The sequence below is a fragment of the Sapajus apella genome, unplaced genomic scaffold, assembly GCF_009761245.1.
Source record: "Sapajus apella isolate SASKATOON/1434 unplaced genomic scaffold, GSC_monkey_1.0 scaffold135, whole genome shotgun sequence".
NCBI lineage: Eukaryota > Metazoa > Chordata > Mammalia > Primates > Cebidae > Sapajus > Sapajus apella.
The window spans coordinates 1,866,457-1,888,697 of record NW_022437075.1 but is presented as its reverse complement, the minus strand read 5'-3'; the positions used below and the strand labels follow the sequence as shown (position 1 = coordinate 1,888,697).

The following is a 22,241-nucleotide window of genomic DNA, read 5'->3' as shown; positions in this document are numbered from 1 at the left end:
TGCCCCAGAGCGAGGGGCCGGCCGAGGGTTCATCCGGTCACCCACAATGGGATCCTTGCAAGTGTTCCTGACAACGGCTCCCCTAAGTCCCTCCCACCCGGGCCCCGCCCCTCACCCGGGCCCCGCCCCTCACCCGGGCCCCGCCCCTCACCCGGGCCCCGCCCCTCACCCGGGCCCCGCCCCTCACCCCCGGCCCCGCCCCTCACCCCCGGCCCCGCCCCTCACCCCCGGCCCCGCCCCTCACCCCCGGCCCCGCCCCTCACCCCCGGCCCCGCCAGCCACGCGCGCCGCGACGCGCCGCCTCAGTCTCTGCCGGCCAATCCGGCCTCCCTGGCGGTTACGCGCTCCGTCTCCTTCCGCCCCCGCGCGCGCCTGCCCTGCTCCGGCCGCCTCACCCTTTTCGGGGCGTTTGGGCAGCGCGCCTGTGGGGGCGAAGCCCGGAGCAAGCCACCGAGCCAATGGGGCGCGGCGGAGCCTGAGTCGGACCCAGACGGGCGGCGGCGGCTGAGGTGGAAGCGGAAGGAGGCGGTGGCGACGGAGGGGGGAAGATGGCGGCGCCCGTCCCGCTGAGAGTGTTGGTGCCGCGGTGGGAGCGGGTGGCCTGGTACGCCGTGTGTGCCTCCGGGATCCTGCTGTCCATCTACGCCGACCACGTGGAGCGGGAGAAGGAGCGGACCCCGAGCGCCGGGCCTTCTGCAACCTGGGGCCCTGGGTGAAGTGCCCCGCCGCCCTTGCCTCCAGGTAGCCGGCGTTGGGGAGTGGGCCGGGAGCGGCCGCGCGGGGCGAGGGCGGAGGCTGGGGGTGGGGAGCGCTAGGCGGGAACTTGGGCCTGGGGGTGGCGGGGACCGGGCCGCGGGGGAACGGACGGGGCCGGGGCCAGGCGGGGGGCGGCGGCTGGGCGCTCCTGCCCCAAGGGCGGCCCGAGCCCAGGCGGCGCGGCGAGGGTGGCGGGGCCTGGAGGCCGCCAGGGAGGGATGAGGTGATAGTGCAGCCGGGAGGCCAGGGAGGTCGGGGTGCTAGCGGGCGGGCGGGGGCCGCGCCGGGCTGGAGCGCGAGGGTCTGAGGAGTGTGGGTCCGTGCCGGCCTGACAGATTTCATGGTTCTCGGGAGACGGGCCCGGGGTATGGGACCCCGTCCGCCGCACCCGCGAGGCCAGCGGCCACCTCTTGTCCCCCCATCGCTGCAGCCGAGGCTTTGGGGCCGGCGCGGACTCAGGGGGCTTGCGTTTCCCAGTGTCTTCCTGGTGCTAGGACAGGTGTTTCCGTGGTCAGGCTTCTTAGTACTCCAGCGCTAGTGAGAATCTGCAGACTTCCTGGGACGGTGACATTTGCGGGCAAACACGAATTTGACCCTACTCGGAAAGAAGATACCGGCACTTAACATACCTGATTTCTTGGATTTCCCGTCGTATATTTCATTGTGCCAGGAGGGGGAAATGGTCTGAGTTTAAGCTTCATTGGCGTAAAGGACAAGTATGTTATGTGTATGGTGGTGTTTAGGCATTGAGATGACTTTTAAACGTTGTTGCTTATTAGTATAATGGGATACCCACAACAGATTAAAAACACACGCTTTGCTAAACTTGAGCGATTGGTTTGTTACTGATAATTTTAGGTTTTTTTTTTTTTTTAAATGTTGTAATTGGTTTGTCTGTTACGTTTTATTTAAACGCATTAAATTTTCCTAGGCAAGTTACTTTGAAAAAGGGAGGAATTTACATTTTAAAGGTGGCTGCTGTTTTTTTTGTTTTTTTTTTTTCGGGGGATTAAAAACATAACAGAAGTCAAAGGAATGATTTCAGAATTGATAGGTTACGATTTTAATAGACACTGTGTCTAATATTTAGATGTTCTGTACTGTTAACATGTTTGTTAACAGTAGTCACGTTTGAGCAATTTCTTCCCCTCCCGTTGATTGGTTAAATGGTATGTAGACAGAAATGTATAGCTCACTAGTTTATTTCGACTCACATATTGTGATTACATGAACAAGGTAGCACTGGAGTTTGTCTTGTTATTGTTTACAAACTTCAGGGTGCGGATCTTTCCACTTAGCCTTCTCGTGGACCAGATACTCTATCCCATTTGCTCTTAAACCAAAATCCTGTAGCTTTTTACAGGGGAAATAATTATCACATGGCCAAATGAAACATTTTGAAAATGCAATTAAAATGTAGGTATTAGTTTACAGGGGAAAATCCATAGATGTGACAAAAAAACAATTGCTGGTGGTGGTTATTCCGAACCAAGTTAATAGACTGATTAGACTCTTAGATACCCATTGAGAAATATTGAGTGTCTTTTATGCAAAATTTTTATGTTATTTCCATCTTGGGAAAGGACGTTTAAACTCCTAAGTACCTTTCACCTGAAGTTAGTTGAATGAATAAATATATAAGGAAAACATGCAGCAGCACATTTCAAGTATTTAAGAAACAAGAAGAACTAAAAATAACTTTTGATCCTAGGTTAATACGGAATTTAAGCAGAATTATGATCAATTTTAGATTTTTTTTTGAAACAAGTAGTTTAAAATAAATGGATCTTTTTACATTGGGCATGGAAGGAGTGCTTTATGCTTAAGTTCTTAAAACTGACTTTCTTTAAAAAAGTTTTGAACCATTTAATAAGCATACACTCTAAATATTCTCATAGTTATATATCCTGTAAGAGCTATGTGTTTGTGCATCATAAAACATCAAGAAGTATATTAAAAATATGTATACGTACATGTAAGACTAAAGGTAAATGGATCTCTTTATAGTTTTAAATGTGAATTTAATATATTGTGACTGAAAGTGTTTCAGTGTGTAGTTGTGGACATAAAACAGTTTAACTTAGATGCTTGTTAAAGGATAGTTAAAAATAAGATATGCTAATAAGAGTAAATAACCTGCTATCTATACAGTGAAATTATTTTAAGAAATTTATTCAGTTTGATCAGCCTGTTTTATAAACTGCTTGCAACAGTCAACTAGTTTATAAACTACTTATTTAATAAATGAATTTACAGGTCAACTTATTTTGGAAATAGTTTATAAACAGGCTGATCAAAATCACATATGTATATATACATATATAATCACATATATATACATATATAGACTAATTTTCTTTTGGAAGTAGGTAGACAAACCATCGAAAGTTTTTATTTTGTCAAGCTGAAAGAGACTTTAAATGAAAGTTGAATATTGGACACCTCAAGTTAGTTTCTTCTGAGTAGTGATTGCCAGGTAGCAGTACTACTGAAAGATGTTGACTCTTAGGAAAAGAAAGTTTGAGCCCAGGCCGGGCTCGGTGGCTCATACCTGTAATACCAGCACTTTGGGAGGCCGAGGCGGGCGTATCACCTGAGGTCGGGAGATCGAGAACAGCCTGACCAATGTGGAGAAACCCAGTCTCTACTAAATATACAAAATTAGGTGGGTGGGCATGGTGGTGCATGCCTGCAATCCCAGCTACTCAGGGGGCTGAGACAGGAGAATTGCTTGAACCCGGGAGACAGAGGTTGTGGTGAGCCGAGATCATGCCATTGCACTCCAGTCTAGACAACAAGAGCGAAATTCCATCTCAAATAAATAAATAAGAAAGTTTGAAGCCACCTGTCTCACGCCTGTGATCCCAGCACTTTGGGAGGCTGAGGCGGGTGGATCATCTGAGGTCAGGAGTTTGAGAACAGCCTGACAAACATGGAGAAACCTTGTCTCTACTAAAAATACAAAATTAGCTGGGCATGGTGGTGCATACCTGTAATCTCAGCTACTCGGGAGGCTGAGGCAGGAGAATCACTTGAACCTGGGAGGCGGAGGTTGCGGTGAGCCGAGATCGCACCACTGCACTCCAGCCTGGTCAACAAGAGTGAAACTCTGTCTCAAAAAAAAAAAAAAAAAGAAGAAAAAGAAAAAATGTTTGAGCCCAGAGAAAAGTTAACAGGTGAAAAAGATTCTGAAGAAGGTCCTCTTCCAGGATCCAGTGTCAGCACATGGTTTTGGATTGTTTACACTCAACTTTATTCTCATTTCACAATCCCCAAATATCCTAATCGAAACAATAAGGTAGAGGTTAAAGAGAGAATCTTGAGGGGCATGTGTTATCTGTGTATAAAGTCCCCTATTATTTTGGGGCCATAATGATGTAAAGGGCCAGACTTTTAGATTTCTAAAGAAATATTTTCCCAAAATTAGGAGGCTACAATAGAAATGATTTTATTTATTTATTTATTTATTTATTTATTTAATTTTTAAGATGGAGTCTTGCTCTGTTGCCAGGCTGGAGTACAGTGATGTGATCCCAGCTCACTGCAGGCTCTGCCTCTTGGGTTCAAGTAATTCTCCTGTGTAGGCTTCCTGAGTAGCTGGGATTACTGGTACATGCCAGCACACCCAGCTAATTTTTTTTTTTTTGGTAGAAACAGGGTTTTACCATGTTGGCCAGGATGATCTCAATCTCTTGACCTCGTGAGCCACGGTGCCTGGCCTGATTTTTTATTTCTACCAGGTACAGCCAATAAAAACAAATATCACACCAGTGTCTCCTGTTACCATCATTTCATTTAACAAAAGTATATTTTCACTCAAACAACTGGAAAGAACAGAATCTTTCACAATAAATTTTATTTTTTATTTTTTTGAGATGGAGTCTTGCTTTTTCGCCGAGCTGGAGTGCAGTGGGATGGTCGATCTTGGCTCATTGCAACCTCCGCCTCCTTGGTTCGAGTTATTCTCCTGCCTCAGCGTCCTGAGTAGCTGAGACTACAGGCGTGCACCACCAAGCCCAGCTAATTTTTGTATTTGTAGTGGAGATGGGGTTTCACTATGTTGGCCAGGATAGTCTCGACCTTTTGACCTTGTGATCTGCCTGCCTCTGCCTCGCAAAGTGTCAGGAGCCACTGACAGGAGGCATGAGCCACTGCAACCGGCCAGAATAAAAGATCTTTAAATTGTTCAGTAGCATTAGTCCTAGAAAAAAACAAAAACAAACAAACAAACAAAAAGATGTTTAAATTGAATCATTTAGTTATATTGAAAAGTTTGCTTTCAGACCAGCCTGGCTAACATGGTGAAACCTTGTCTCTACTAAAAATATAAAATTAGCTGAGTGTGGTGGCGTGCACCTGTAATCCCAGCTACTCTGAAGGCAGAGGCAGGAGAATCACTTGAACCTGGGAGGCAAAGGTTGCAGTAAGCAGAGATGGTGTCATTGCACTCCAGCTGGGCTGCAAAAGTGAAACTCCGTCTCAAACAAAAAAAAAAAAAAAAAAAGTTTACTGTTGTGTCCTCCTTTTCCCTATTTTCCCATAAATCAATGAAAATTTTGCTGCAAACTTACACCAGCCTGCCAGCTAACATTAAGTTGGTCCTCCCCCCCAGTTGGTTTGGTATACTGAGTTCAAATATAAGGGACCTAGAGGGACTTCCAGCTCTCCCAGTTAGACTTGTGGCCTTATCTTCATGGTGTCTCAATTTCTTAAATAGGGATTTTTTACACCTACTTAGGGCCTGGCTCACCCCTGTAATCCCAGCACTTTGGGAGGCTGACACCTGGCAGATCTCTTGAGCTCAGGAGTTTCAGACCAGCCTGAGCAACAGGGCAAAACCCTGTCTCTACAAAAAATACAAAAATTAACCTGGCATAGTGGTGCATGCCTTTTTCCAGCTTCTTGGGAGGCCAAGGTGTGAGGATCACTTGAGTCCAGGAGGCTGAGGTCACTGTGGAGTGAGCCATGATGGTGCCACTGCACTCCAGCCTGGGTGGTAGAGAGAGATCCTGTCTCAAACAACAAACAAACAAACCTATTTTGCCAGATGAATGTTAGGATGAAAAGTGATTACGTATATGTTCCTGAAATAAAGTCTGTCCTCAGTTATAGCTGTTACCATTGATTGGAGATGTTACCTTTTTTTTTTTTTCAGTGTTTGATAATAAATGCCTTTAAGTATAATAAGTTGCTTGTATATAGTCATTTATATGTTTAAACGTTAATTGTTTTAATGTATTTTGTTGCTGACTTCATGGTATAGCATAAAGATGGGTTCATTTAAAACCCTTTTGAAGTTGTGCAAGAGAAACTAATATGCAGTATATTCTCTTTTCTTTGTGATGGAGTCTTGCTCTGTCACCCAGGCTAGAGTGCAGTGGTGTGATTTCGGCTCACTGGAACCTCTGCCTCCCCGGTTCAAGTGATTCTCCTGCTTCAGCTTCCCAAGTAGCTGGGATTACAGGCACCCACCACCATGCTGGCTAATTTTTGTGTTTTCAGTAGAGACAGCGTCTCACCATGTTGGCCAGGCTGGTCTTGAACTCCTGACTTCAGGTGATCTGCCTGCCTCAGCCTCCCAAAGTGCTGAGATTACTGGCATTAGTCACCGTGCCCAGCCCTAATATACAAAATATTGTATGTAGGTATTTCTTATGTAAGACCCCCTGTGAGAAGGGTTTCTGTGTAAGAATAGTACAAATGATCTGGAAAGGTTAATAGGCTTGACAAATTTATGTTTCTTAACACTGTAAAAGTAGTCCGGTTGTCCTATGGCATATATATAGGACATACACCTTAGGGAGTTGGTTCCAGGACCCTTGTTTCTACAAAAATCCTGGCATACTCAAGTCCCGCTGTGGGCCCTGCAGATCCTCAGTATGTGAAAAGTTGGGCCTCCGTATATGCAAGTGTGCATTTGGTTGAAAAAGATCCGCATATAAATGGGCCCATGCAGCTCAAACCCATGTTGTTCAAGGGTCCACTGTATTTGAAAATGAAGTCCACAAAAAAGTCGCCTTGTTTTATAAAATGTTGGATTACTACCTCTCTCATATCTTAAAAGAAAGTACCATCTATTTACTACCCCATCTAGATAATAAAACTTTTAGAATAGAACCTAGGGCCAGGTGTGGTGGTTCACATCTGCAATCCCAACACTTTGGGAGGCTGAGGTGGGCAGATCAGCTGAGGCCAGGAGTTTGAGACCAGCCTGGCCAACATGGTGAAACCCCGTCTCTACTAAAAATATAAAAAATTACCCAGGTGTGGTGGTGTGCGCCTATAATCCCATCTACTCCTGAGGCTGAGGCAGGAGAATCGCTTGAACCCTGGAGGCAAAGGTTGCAGTGAGCCGAGTTCACGCCACTGCACTCCAGCCTGGGCAACGAGCGAAACTCTCCATCTCTTTAAAAAAAAAAAAAAAAAAAAAAAAAAGCTAGGCATGGTGATGGGCGCTTTTAATAGCTACTCGGGAGACTGAGGCAGGAGAATCACTTGAACCCAGGAGATAAAGGGTGCAGTGAGCCGAGATCGCACCACTGCCCTCCAGCCTGGACAAGAAGAGCAAAACTTTGTTTCAAAAAAAAAATAAATACATAAAAATAAAAATAAATAGAACCTAGAAGTTTTTATTGCTCCTTGCTTTGTCTGAGATTCAGAGGTTAAGCGATTTACCCAAGATAACATAGGTAGTAGCAAGTTGATACTTGACACCTGGCTTCCAGAGTACTTATTTAAAGTCACCTCTGCACCCCCATTTTAAAAATTAAATCTTGTCTAGGTTATGCATTTGCTGCTTCAGATTTGAAAGATAACAAGGCATGTACAGTGAAAAGTCTTTGTATCCCTTCCCCCAAACAGACAGTTCTCCCTGTCAGTAGGCCGCCGTGAAACTTTCAGAGCCATTTGATGCATAGACAAACATCCATGTGACCATATTATTCCTCCCTTTTTTTTTTTTTTTTTTAAACGGGAGTGTCATGTATATGTTCTGATAGATAGCCTGTTTTTGGCTTGGCATTTGTTCCATTACTCCTGTAGTTTAAATACGTGTATTTATATTTAGTGAAATGTTAATAACTGCTAGGACGTAAAAGAGAATTTGTTCTAGTAGTTTTGACTAACCAAGATGAATTTAAGAAATAAAACTCTTAACATTGTCATTGTTTCTTGGTATGGAAATTTTAGAAGCAGGTTGAACTGAAAAGAGTCCAAGAGGAATAGAGAAATAGCACAAAGCAGTGAATCTGGACTGTAGTAGAGATAAATGTTAATACTACAGATAATACTATGTGCTAGGCAGTGGTCTAAATGCTTTACATATATTATTAAAGTCTCACAACAGTCCTATGAGGCAGGTAGCTTTTATCGCCATTTTACACATGAGTAAACTGAGCCACACAAACTAACACTTGATCCAGGTAGTACAGTGGCAGAGGCCTGATTCTAACCCAGGCAGTCTGGCTCAAGAGTCCATGCTCTTTACCACTACTCTTTCTGTCTTCCTGTCATTCCTTCTTTTTTCTTCCTTTCCCTCTCTCTCTTTGTCCTTCTCTCTCCTTCTCTTTCCTTCCCTCCCCTCCCCTCCATTCCCCTCCTCTCCTTTTTCCTGCCTTCCCTTCCCTTCCTTTTTTCTTTTCTTTCCTTTATCTTTTGAGACATTGTCTCACTCTATTTCCCCAGGCTGAGTGCAGTGGTGCAATCATGGCTCACTGCAGCCTCAACCTCCCCACATCAAGTAATCCCTCCACCTCAGCTTCCCAAGTAGCTGGGTCTACAGGTGCACACCCCACCACGCCTGGCTCATTTTTTCTATTTTTCATAGTGACAAGGTCTTTTCTTTGTTGCCTGGGCCTGGTCTCAAACTCCTGGCCTCAAGTGGTCCTCCCACCTTGGCCTCCCAAAGTGCTGAGATTACAGTTGTGAGCCACCACAGCCAGCTTTTTACCACTACTTCAAATTCCATTTAGATCTAACATTTTTAGAACAATAACCATATCAACCACATTTTTTAAATTGCAAAAAAAAAAAAAAAAAAATGCCATTTTTGGTATCTATATGACAAGAATATGTAAAGTTTGTGTTATAGCTTTTACCTGTTTAGAGCACTCTTTGGAAAGGCACAGAAATTACTGTGAAGGGGTTGGTATTCGAGAAGTAAGTTCCTGGAGTGTTTGCCTTCTAAACCTGAAGGTGTGAGGACTTGGTTTGTCACACTCAAGTTATCTAACAGATAGGCAGTGGGAGTGAGCTATCCAGAAAACTTAGCCGGTTAGCCTAGGGAGGAAGGAGATAGGGAATCTAGGCACCTGGAGGGAGGGAGGGAGAGGGAGAAGAGTTTATTTGAATCTGTCCCAGGTTGGGGTAGCTCTTTCTGAGCGAGGCCTTGTCATGTGGACCTGCTGCACATAGAGACGGGAGAATTGGACCTGAGGTGTGGTGCTAGCTAAAGCACCACACAGATCTGGAAATTTAAGAGGAGTTCATTTTCTTGATCATTTGGAAGAACTTGAAAGGGTAGCAAACTGTGGTCACTTGAGAAGAAGAGCAAGTGGTCATATTTGAATGTAACATACTCAACTGCGTTGGGAAAGAACCGGAATCTAGAGCTTGGCTGTAAAAAGTGCAAAACCAGGCATTCCTGTAAACCATGTACTCTTGTAAACACTGATAAAACATGGTACTGAGCCCTGGGCCTTGCTTCTATAAAGTGCTTGTGCAGGCTGAGGATCCCTAATCCGAAAATCCAAACTCTGAAATTCCCTGGTGAGCATTTCCTTTGAATGTCATATTGGCACTCACAGTTTTGGGATTTTGGAACATTTTGGATTTTGCACTTTCAGATTTGGGTGGCTTAACCGGTATATAATGCACATATTCCCAAATCTGAAAAAATTCCAAATCCAAAGTATTTCTGCTCCAAAGCATTGAGATAAGAAATAATCAACCTGTAATGGATTGTACTAGACATATATTAGATTACAAGTTTTCAAAATTTGTATCTCAGAATGCTTGTTTTGTGTCAGTGAAACAGGGATTTCACATGCCTTTGATTCACATTTTAATGTTTTAAGCTTTAAAATGTTATAAATGTTTATATACACTCAAGTGCATATCATGCTAAATTTTAATATATCAGGACAACTGATTTGTATTGCCAGGTTATCCCAAGAGAGTTATACTGAGTGAAGGCCAGCCGTGGTGGCTCACGCCTGTAATCCCAGCACTTTGTGAGGCCAAGGCGGGTGGATCACCTATGGTCAGGAGTTCAAGACTAGCCTGACCAACATGACGAAACCGTGTCTCTACAAAAAAAACAAAAATTAACCAGGCATGGTGGCGCACACCTGTAATCCCAGCTACTCGAGAGGCTGACGTGGGAGAATCTCTTGAACCCAGGAGGTAGAAATTGCAGTGAGCCAAGATTGCGCCACTGCTCACCAGCCTGGGTGACAGAGCAAGACTCCGTCTCAAAAAAAAAAAAAAAAAGAGAGTTAAAGGTTACGTACTGTATGATTGCATTTATGTAACGTTGAAATAACAAGACTGCAGAGATGGAGAACAGATTTAGTGGTTGCTAGGAGTTCGGAATGGGAGGTAAGGGGTGGTATGGTTATAAAGTGGAAGCATGAGGGAGCTGTGTAGGGATGGAATAGTTCTCTATCTCAGGTGTGGTTATACAAAGTGGCAAACGTGATGAAATTTCGTACAACCACATACACACATACTGCATACAAATCCTAGCATTCTCAAGTCCCATTTTGCATACAAAACTGTTGAAACCTGAATAAACTTGGGATTGTACCAAGGTCAGTTTCCTGATGGTGACGGTGTACTAGAGTCACATAAGTTATAACATTTGAGGAATTTGGGTGAGCGTACTTGGGACCTCCCTGTGTACTTTTTTGCAAATTCCTGTGGTTTGTAATTATAGTACTTTTAAAATAAAAAGTTGTTCAGGCATGGTGGCTCACGCCTGTAATCCCAGCACTTTGAGAGACTGAGGCGAGTGGGTCACCTGAGGTCAGGAGTTTGATACCAGCCTGGCCAACATGGTGAAACCCTGTCTCTACCAAAAATGCAAAAATTAGCTGGGCATGGTGGGGTGTGCACCTGTAGTCTCAGCCACCTGGGAGACTGAGGCATGAAAATTGCTTTGAACCTGGGATACAGAGGTCGCAGTGAGCTGAGATTGCACCACTGCACTCCAGCTTGGGCAACAGAGCAAAACTTGGTCTCAAAATAAAAGTAAAAAAGCAAAAAAAAAAAAAAAAAAAACAAAAAAAACCGCAATGTAATTTGGAATATTTGAGAGAAAATAAGCGAAAGGAAGAAAATGTAAATTGTCTATAATGCTCATACCCAGGACAACAATCCTTGGAATAGAGTTTCTCACTTTGTGTATAGACTTGAAATAAATGCCATTTTATTTTTTAGGCTGGGTGCTATGGCTCAGGCCTGTAATCCCAGCAGTTTGGGAGGCCAAGGTGGGTGGAACACGAGGTTGAGAGATTGAGACCATCCTGGTCAACATGGTGAAATCCCTTCAACATGGTGAAAAATTAGCTGGGCGTGGTGCACGTACCTGTAGTCCCAGCTACTACTAGGGAGGCTGAGGCAGGAGAATCGCTTGAACCTGAGAGGTGGAGGTTGCAGTGAGCTGAGATTTGCACTCCAGCCTGGGCGACAGAGCAAGACTCTGTCTCAGGAGAAAAAAAAAGAGCCATTTTATTTTTTAATTAAAATTGTTTTTTTCTTTTCCTCCTCAGAAAGGATAAAAATGTTACTGATTAGTAAGACTGTAGTTTTATGTTGATGTTCTGAAATTTTAGGGTGGTGCTTGTTTGCTCCTGTAACATTTTGTAAGCACATTCAGTACTATCAGAACTAGTTGCATTGTGCAATAATGTGACTGCCTTATGCATATATCAGCATTAGTGCATATTGTAAAGTTTTTATTTTTTACCAAAAAGTTTACAACTACCAAGTATTCACATTCCTTAACTTTATTACAGAATTAATTTAGAAATGTTCTAGTTTTAAAACTTCTGGACAGGTGTAATTAAATCCTCAGATAGCATTAATGTACTATTTAAAAAACACAGAAAACATTTGTAAAACATGCTTTATCATCTACTCATCTTTGTGATTCAGGTTTTTCTTGAATTCATGTAATCAAAACAAATTTGACATAAGACTAGCCTAATCATCCATAATTTAAAGTTTGTGGTTCATCACAAGAATTTTATTCTCATTATACATGTTCCACATTAGAGGTTTTTTTGTTTTTATTTTTTTTTTTGAGACAGAGTTTCACTCCGTCACCAGGTGCCAGGCTGGAGTGGAGTGGCGCGACCTCGGCTCACTGCAACGTCCACCTCCCGAGTTCAAGCAATTCTTCTGCCTCAGCCTCCCGAGTAGCTGGGACTACAGGCGCTCGCCACCACACCCAGCTAATTTTTTTTGTATTTTTAGTAGAGACAGGGTTTCACCATGTTGGCCAGGATGGTCTTAATCTCTTGACCTCGTGATCTGCCTGCCTTGGCCTCCCAAAGTGCTGGGATTACAGGCATGAGCCACCGTGCCTGGCCTTTTATTTTTTTTGAGACAGAGTCTCACTCTATCACCCAGGCTGGAATGCAGTGTCACAACCTCGGCTCAGTGCAAGCTCCTCCCAGCTTCAAGCGATTCTCCTGCCTCAGCCTCCTGAGTAGGTGGGACTACAGGCATGTGCCACCATGCCTGGCTAATTGTGTGTGTGTGTGTGTGTGTGTGTGTGTGTGTATTTTTAGTAGAGACATGGCTTCACCATGTTTTTCAGGCTGGTCTTGAACTCCTGACCTCAAATGATCTGCCAGCCTCAGCCTTCCAAAGTGCTGTGATTACAGGCATGAGCCACTGTACTCGGCCACATTTTAGCTTTAAAATACCCTGACAGAATAAAATACTGCTTTAATCTGTTTCTTATGTTAAAGATCCACATGAAATTCATTTAGACAAATGTTATTGTACTAAAATATTTAAAGCTGTTGGATTATGATATATAAGTTTTATTTTGTAGTTAGCATCTCTAGGGGAATTTCAAGGACACTGTTGCTATCTTATGATTATTGATCCTTTTAAAAATCATTAAGAAATAAAGTAGTAGAAAATCTATGAAATAGGGAATTAAAGTAGACAGTATACTCAACTCCACTGTGTTTAAAGATTTTAATTAATTTCCGTACATTGTGCTAGTGGTTAAGATCTGAGACTCTATAACCTGAGTTGAAGTCTTGGCTCTCTCACTTAATCTCTTGTCTCAGTTTCTTCCTCCATAAAATGAGGGTAATAATAGTGTTAACTCATAGGATTATTGTGAATATGAAGTGCACTAGTACATGTTAAACAGTCCTCATCCCTGGCATAAAGGTACTCATAAAACATAGTTATTATTATTTTAGAACATGGTTGAGATCTTACTTTATGTTTAATATGTCTTTTCCTCAACAATATATTGCGGCTGGGCACGATGGCCATAATCCCAGCTCTTTGGGTCACTGAGGTGGGTGGATCATCTGAGGTCAGGAGTTTGAGACCACCCTGGCCAACATAGTGAAACCCTGTCTCTAGTAAAAATACAAAAATTAATCCCAGCTCCTTGGGAGGTTGAGGCAGGAGAATTGTTTGAACCGGGGAGGCGGAGGTTGCAGTGAGCCAAGATTGTACTCCAGCATGGGTGACAGAGTGAGACTCTTGTCTCAAAACAAAAAAAAAAAACATATAACAACTATTTTCCCATGTTGTTAAAAATTCCACCAGTAATGTAAGAGAATATTGGGTGCCCTGTAGCCTTGCTGATATTGGGCATTCTCACTTTTTAGATATTTGCCAATATGAAAACTGTCATGTCATTGTTTTGATTTGCATTTTCCCCAACCATCATCAAGGTTTAATGTTCTTCACATTTTAAAAAAGTATTTTTTTAATTTATAATCACCTTGTTTGATAATGAGGTTTTCACATTTTTATTAACTGTTTCTTCTCCTGCTTAGATAAATCTTAGAATTTTTCACATTGATTTAGATAAATGCTAGTACAGAGGTCTTTTTAAGTCTATGAAAGTTTTAATGATTTTTCTTGGTAGTTTGTCTGTAGATTCAAGTTTAGAAGGGCATTTCCCATTCTGATAGCATGTAAATATGTGTAATTTATTAGTTTTTAAAAAACATGACTTCTTTAATCCCCTAGATTGTAGTTTACTAGGTGTTAAACTACAAGGTTTACTCGGTCTTCTGGATATTGCCTATTCATACCTTTGCCCATTTTTCCCCCTTCTGGGTTATCTTTTCTTCTTATTGCTTTATAGGAATTCTTTAGATATCACAATGGTTAATATTTTGTTATATATTACACGTATTTTATCCTCATTTGTTACTTGTCTTTTAATTTTGTTTATGGTGTCTTTATATAGAAGTTTTAACTTATGTGGTCAGATCTTTCACTTAAAAAAATTCTTCATTATTCAACTTGAAAATCTCACTTCTTTATAGCTTTGGTTTTTTTAATTGTTTAGCAAAATCTCTACCATCCCAAGCTTATCTTTAAAAAATTTTTGGCCGGGTGCGGTGGCTCAAGCCTGTAATCCCAGCTCTGTGGGAGGCTGAGGCGGGTGGATCACGAGGTCAAGAGATCGAGACCATCCTGGTCAACATGGTGAAACCCCGTCTCTACTAAAAATACAAAAAATCAGCTGGGCCTGGTGGCGCGTGCCTGTAATCCCAGCTACTCAGGAGTCTGAGGCAGGAGAATTGCCTGAACCCAGGAGGCGGAGGTTGCGGTGAGCCGAGATCGCGCCATTGCACTCCAGGCCTGGTAAAAAAGAGGAAATTCCCGCTCCAAAAAAAAAAAAAAAAAAATTTTCATATATTTTATGTGAAAAATTTTTTTTCACACCGAGCTCATTTAGTTTGTATGGAATTTCCTTTTGTGTCTAGTGTGAAGGTAGGAATCTAACTTTTCCCCAAATGGATAGGCTTTTGTGTATCTCAGTTCACTGATCTGTTCATATTTCAAATGCTACAAGGTCTTCCTGCATCCATAAGGCCTCTTTCTGGATTCTCAGTTCTGTTCCAGTGACAGGTCTGTCTGTGTTTATTCCATTACCTCCCCTCCCCTGTGGCTTTTTATAGAAGTTTGATATCTGATAGGGCAAATATGCTCGTTTTCAAATTTTTCTTAGCTATTCTCATGAATTTACTGTTTCTGGTGAATTTTATAATTATTTTGATGAGTTTTAAGACAAATCCCATTGAGATTATGATTAGAATTATGCTAAATTTATAGATGAATATGGGAAGGAGTCAGTTCTCACTAGCAGATCTTTCCATCAAGGAACATACTGTATCTGTTTATTTTGGAGTTACCTCTCTGATAACAGTTTTAACCTAGATGCTCATGATATTAACTAGTATCAGTGATACTAGTTAATAAACTTAAGCCTCTGCTTCCATTTTATTTGTTAAATGAGGTTAGTATGCTACCTCCCTTGTAAGGTTATTATAAAATTAAACAGCAGGTGTACAATCAGTCAGCACAGCCCTAGTACATAGGTGTTCCACAAATACTAGCTATCTTTCGATATAATAATTTGTAAATACCTTGTGTCTCCTTCAAAGCTAGTTCTCACACAAGCTTCTCATTTTTAAAGTGTTTACATAGTATTCATTCTAAGAATATACTATGATTTATGAAACAGCGTTTGTGATTTTTTGTCATTTTTTTAAAAAAAAGCAACAAATAACAGGATTGGTTTCTAATATGTATCACCAGATTTCCCTCCCAAAGGACTGTATTAATTTGCTGTTCTGTCAGTTTAGACTTCATGATGTAAATATTTGGTGGGGGGCAATAGTGGGTTTAAAAATAATACTTGTTTTTGTTTTAGTTATCATTTTTATTCACTAGCCATTAAGGAACACATTAATTACTATTTGTTCTTGTTGAATCTGTGCAATTTTCTGAAAGGTAGGTAAGCCTGCCTCTGTGTATATATGTGTGTGTGTGTGTGTGTATGTGTATGTGTGATGCAATTTACGTGTGGTACTAGAAATTGAGAAATTATGGCAATTTCATATTATTCTGGTCAGGGATCCCTGGAATATCAGAATCGGCTTCAACCTATAGACACTGTTTTCAAGTCTATAGGGTCCATGGGAGAAAGATTTGTATTAAGTATTTGCACTGACAAATGGAAAACAAAAGGATTGTATATTTTATTCTTAACTAGGACTTGCGCAGCAAACTCCAGGGTAGAAGACTGGAATTAGTTCAGCTGGTTCATGTGGAAATGCTGGTTTTTTTGGCATCTAGTTAAGCTTAAATTGTTTCAAACTTAAGCAGGCCATGAGATGAACCCTTTTCATCTCCCCAGTTCTCAAACATGCCGAGATCTTCCCCACATTTCACTCCTTTCTGTCATTTGCCCTGGGTCATGTAACCACAGTGAGCCCATTTGCCCTGGCTGACTGCTGATCTTGCCTTGGACACCTGCCCTAGCCTCTTCTGTCCAGGCAGATGGTTTGGCCCCGGCTGTCCCTGATGATGGGGGGTACAGGAGGGAGTGACAACCTTCTCAACCACTTCAGTCACATGGAAGAAGGAGAAAAGTGAGCTTGCATGTGTGTGCTGACCTTTTAACTGTGATGCTGCCCCATGACACACAGACCCAATCAGTGTTCTCACATCTGCCTTCTTCCTTCCTGAGAATCAGGAGAAAGAAGAGCTCCTTGATTTCTCAACTCAAAAGACAGCACATAAAAACTCGCAGCCGTTCTCAGAAGCACTGGTTTTCTGTTGGCTTGTTGCCCGCGTCAAATCAGCCAGAAAGAGGTGGAGTAACAACTGACTTGCTGAGAATTACACACAATCCATGTCCCCCCAGCCGCTCCTCAGCTACACATCAACCTGCAGAGAGTGACTTCTAACTCGAGACACTCTTTCCTCTTGCTTAATCGTTCATAACGTGTTCTTCATTTTCCTCCTACCACTTTTTTTTCTTTTTTTGCTGTGTTATTCTCCTGTATTTGGCCATAAAATGTTGATGTTCCACCAATCAGCCCTAGGCCCTTCTGTCATTCTTCTCTTCCTAAGCAGTCACAGCCATGTCCATGGCCTCACTCATGGGCAAATCCAACATTTTCATCTCTACCCTAACTTCTGCTGTTGAGAACTCGATCTGCTAATACCTAATTGCCTACTGGACATCTCTACTTGGATGTCTAAAAAAAGTATTCTAAACTCAGCATATCCAGGATTTATTTCATATTTTTCCTCTGAAAATGCTGTTTACTATCTTAACGAAAGGCATCACCGGTGGGCTGGGCACGGTGACTCACACCTGTAATCCCAGCACTTTGGGAGGCTGAGTCAGGTAGATTGCCTGAGGTCAGGAGTTCTAGACTAGCCTGGCCAACATGGTGAAACTGTCGCTACTTAAAAAGCACAAAAAACTCACCTGTGTGTGGTGGCAGGTGCCTATAATCCCAGCTACTTGGGAGGCTGAGGCAGGAGAATCTCTTGAATCCAGCAAGCAGAGGCTGCAGTGAACTGTGATTGTGCCACTGCACTCCAGCCTGGGTGACACAGTGAGACTCCGTCTCAATAAAAAGACATACACACAGAAAAATCATTGAGCGGTGCATCTTTTGTTGTTGTAATCAGCAAAGCGTAACTCTGTAACCTATATTCAGGTCATTAAATAGATCAGTGCCAGTGCTCCTGAAAGCCCTCCCTAACTTCCCCCTAATCAACTATATGCCTCCTCCTTCTCAAAAATGTTACCTCTCTCCTTTCATGAGAATCATTTTCTTAATTTTTTAATATTGTACCCAAACTTGGTAGTTTAGTTTCCCCTGCTCTTTGAACTTTATATAAATGGAACCATTTAGTTTGTTTTATTTGGCTGCTTTCACTCAGTGTCATTTTGTGAGATTCACCTGTGTTTTATGGAGCTGTGGTTTGTTCATTAGTCATTGCTGAATAATACTCTATTAGGAATCTAGCACAATTGATGTATTCACGCTCTCTCTTTTTTTTGGAGACTGAATTTCACTCTTTTCACCCAGGCTGGAGTGCAATGACGTGATCTCAGCTCACTGCAACCTCCACCTCCTGGGTTCTAGTGATTCTCCTGCCTCAGCCTCCCAAGTAGCTGTGATTACAGACATGAGCCACCACATCCGGCTAATTTTGTGTTTTTAGAAGAGACGAGGTTTCATCATTTTGGTCAGGCTCATCTCGAACTCCTGACCTGAGGTGATCCACCCCTGCCTCTGCCTCCCAAAGTGCTGGGATTACAGGTGTGAGCCACTGTGCCCGGCCTGCACTGTTGTCTTTAAACTTTTCAAAGACAGCTAGGCAGGGATAGACCTGTAACCGTATCCCAGGACAGGCACCAGAACACTCAGTGTAGCATGGATCATGATAGTAAAAAAACAGGGAACAACAACCAGTTTTTGCAATGAATGGGAGAAAGGTAATTCCAGCAGGGCACATCCACATGCCAGACAAGCATGTATCATTAACACAAATGAAGCAAGCCAGGCATGGCAGCAGTGTACCTGCAGCCCCAGCTACGTGGGAGCTTAAAGCAGGAGGATTGCTTGAGCCCAGGAGTTTGAGGCTGTAGTGAGCAATGATCACTCTACTGTACTCCAGCCTGCGGGACAGAGCGTGACCTCATTTCAAAACCAAAACTAAAAAAAAAAAAAAAAAAAAAAACGAGAGAAAAAAAGCAAGCAGATCAGAATGAACCCAGATGATATACTATTAACTACACAAAGAGAACTCTATGTACAGTATGATCCCATTTAAATCTGTCAAAATATTTTTTAAAAACCTATATGCTTATACATTTTCTTCTAAAAGCATGTACAAAACTGTCACTTTGGAGGAGAGGAACTGCTGGAAGAGAAGACAATATACTTTTTATTTTATATCTTTATGATTTTTTTTTCCCCTACAGTGGATGACAAGTATTTGTTCAGCACCTGCTGTGCATTGTTTTATGTACTGAGGATACAGCAGCCCACCTGGAGCTGACATTCTAGTGGGGAAAGAAGTATACTTTAAAAAATTCTTTTAATTTTTTTTTTTTTTTTGAGAAAGAGTCTTGCTCTGTTGCCCAGGCTAGAGTGCAGTGGCTCAATTTTGGCTCACTTCAACCTCTGCCTCCCAGGTTCAATGGATTCTCATGTCTCAGCCTCCTGAGTAGCTGGGATTATAGGCATGCATCACCATACCCAACCAATTTTTTTTTTTTTTTTAAGCAAAGACAGGGTTTTGCTAGGTTGGCCAGACTGGTCTGGAGCTCCTGGCCTCAAGTGATACTCCTATCTCGGACTTCAAAAGTGCTGGGATTATCGGTGTGAGCCACCATACCCAGCCCAAAATAAGTAGATTTTAGAGTGTGTTTAGACCATGCCATGTCTGTGGTCTAACCACACTTGACATGTGGTCCACCGGACTCTGACAATCCACACTTTGTGACCAGTTGGTGATCATATGAGGAGGCAGCACCACAATGGAGATCAACTATGGCACCAACCGTGCCATTCAGCTCAGCTCACATTTTTTTTTCTTACAAGGCTTTCTTAATGCAGGAAGCAGAAGGCACTGGTTCCCATGTGGCACAAATGCCTTAGCCTGCCATGTGGGCCAGGCTGGTCTCAAACTCTTGGACTCAAGTGATCTGCCTGCTTTGGCCTCCAAAGTGCTGGGATTACAGGCGTGAGCCACCGTGCCCAACTGCCACCTGCTCATTTATAAAGCCCTCTGTGATTCACTTGCAACCAAGATTGAGAATCCCTGGTGCAGAGTGCCTCCCCGAGTCCAGGAATGGTCTGCAGCCCCCACTCCCTGTGGCTGTTTCTTTGAGACCCTGCATTTTCGAGTTCTGCTTTTATTTGTGTCACGCTCACCGTGCCGCCGGCTGTGTATTTATCCCTTTTGTATCTTCCGTCCAGGGTCCTCTCCCACCTCTTCTGGGGTCAGTCCTTTGTTGCCTTACATTGTGGTGCTTTCTCTTCTGGCACCAAAGAATGAGGCAGCCAGTGCAGAGAGGGGCTGTAGTCGTCATCACTGAGGTACTGTGAACCAGGAAAGAGATATGATCTGTTTCAACACAGCACAGTGCCCATGCGCCCTTGATAAATGTTGGCTGTCATTGTCATTGTTGATGTTCTGGTGATTATTGTTGATGCTGGGTGGATTCTTCTTGGGATCGGGGCAGATACCCAGCTGTCCTGTCCCTCAGTGTCCTTATCACGGTTCTTCTCTAAGTCTGCAGCTAAGGCATCTGCCAGGGCTGGGGTCTCATCTTAGACTCAGCCAGGGAAGGGCCCACTTCGAAGCTCACCTGTTTGTTGGCAGAACTAGGTTCCCCAGTTGTTCAAATGTTGAACTACTTCCTTAATACTGTGGAAACAGCCAGTGCCCCAGGTAACTTTTACAGTGAACTCTCGGGAGCTCTCTGTGATCTGGGCACTAAAGGGTTAATTCCTGGCACTCCAGGGGTCCCTGGGCCTCTGCCTGTTGGATGATGCCCTTGTCAAACTGGTTATCTATTTTGAATATCACCTCTTCTTGCAGTGCTTGGGAGCCAGGGGGCTATGCCCTTTCCCTCCTGCAGTTCCTTGCACCCTGATCCTGGGGAAGTGAGCTTAACAGAGCAGATACTGTTATCTGGGCTGGGTTCTACCCATCGCTGCTGGTGCAGGATGCTGGCTTGGGCCCAGTGCCCTCAGTGGATGGAGCTCTCTGCACAGCTGCAAAGCACCGTTCCTGCACCAAGGGACTGAACTCCAGATACCACCTGCCCCTCAACCAGACAGCCTGTTTACGGCCTCTGCAGAGCAGGTCTACTTTCTGAGCATCCTGACTGTCTGGTGTTCTGCCATCTCCTCCCTGAAGTGGCCAGTTTTTCTTGCCCTTGGTTTTAGCATTTGGCTTATATAACTCCCCTCCCATCCTTTGTCTCTTTTTTGCCAGGGGTCACGAGCATCAGCAGTCCAGGAAAGGAAGCAAAGCAAATGGTGAATGACATGCTGGTGACAGACAGTGCAGGGAGGCAACTACAGAGGTAAGTGGGGAGAGGTGGCGTGACTCACACAGGCCTCATGATTTCACCATCTGCCCATGCTTTTGACACTTGAGTTCCCTACATAGTGTGGGTCTTTGCTCAGGTCACTTGGAGGGGCCTGGAAGGTTCAATCTTTGTGAAACAGCATTCCATATAAAACTACCTCAAAGCCAGGAATGGAGGATCATGCTTGTAATCTCAGCACTTTGGGAGGTCATGGCAGGAGGATCACTTGAGGCCAGAAGTTTGAGACTACCATGGGCAACATAGCAAGACCCCATCTCTACAAAAGAGGAAATATCCTCATGTTTGATTAAAGGGGCTTCCTTAGATCCCTCAGGATTTACAGCATATGCAGTATGTTAACCATGTTAGCTTTTAAAAACTGGCTAAGTTGGATGGGTATGGTGGCTCACACCTGTAATCCCAGCACTATAGGAGGCTGAGGTGGGTAGATCACCTGAGGACAGGAGTTCAAGACTAGTCTGGCCAACATGGTGAAACCCTGTCTCTACTAAAGATAGAAAAATTAGCCAGGCATGGTGGCAGGCGCCTGTAAATTCTAGCTACTTAGAAGGCTCAGGCATGAGAATCATTTGAACCCAGGAGGCAGAGGTTGCAATGAGCTGAGATTGCACCATGGCACACCAGCCTGGACAACAGGGAGTCCGTCTCAAAAAACAAAAAGAAAAAAACAACAAAAGAACAACAAACATTGACAAAGTCAGAGCCTAAACATACCAGACCTTGGGGATTTGAGAAAGGATGGTGGACCTGCAGTTGCTATAGGGGTCAGAAGAAGGCAAAGATGATGTGGCCTAGCACTGTGCCTTGGTACATGTCACTTTTGCCATTGTGATCGTCTTAAACAGCCTGCATTCTAGTGGGAGATTCCAGACAGTGCATGAGTACAGAAGGATGTAAGATTTTCATCCCAGGTGCTAGCTTAGGTCATGAGGCAGGAAGCCCCGGCTCCCCACCTGAATTCTAGATTTCATCCAGAGTTGGTTCTGATTCTTCCCTCTGCTGCTCCCTGAAAACCCACACTTGCTTTTGGATTTCCAGGCCACTTCCACCTCACTTGGACTTAACCAAAGACCTTTGCACAGATCTCATGGGCAAGGAAAGGTTACCCACCCCCAGGCCCTAGATCAAAGAGGGGAGGTGCTGGAGGTTTATTTGGCCTTCAGGAAGTGTTTTCAGGGGACACAGTTTTGGGGGTGCAGTGATGAATCACATGGGGCTCTTGACCTCAGGTAGCTTGTAATTTTGTTCAGGAGATAAGTAGGTAGAAGGCATAGAAAGTTCCACGGCAAAGAGCCACATCTGTGTTTTGTATGGCCTCCATAACTTTTTTTCTTTTGTT

General features: G+C 43.5%; 1 long non-coding RNA gene across 3 annotated transcripts in view; it reads left to right on the top strand.

The window, feature by feature from the left end:
• Positions 1-322: 322 nt before the first annotated feature.
• The window catches only part of LOC116540037, a 32,816-nt gene continuing 10,897 nt past the window's right edge, over positions 323-22,241 (top strand). Inside the window, exons 1-2 of one of the 3 annotated variants that reach the window (XR_004264273.1) lie at positions 323-741; positions 20,785-20,875. This is a non-coding gene — a long non-coding RNA (uncharacterized LOC116540037). The remainder of the gene's footprint in view (positions 742-20,784; positions 20,876-22,241) is intronic. The other 2 variants (XR_004264275.1, XR_004264274.1) reach the window with 2 other exon arrangements.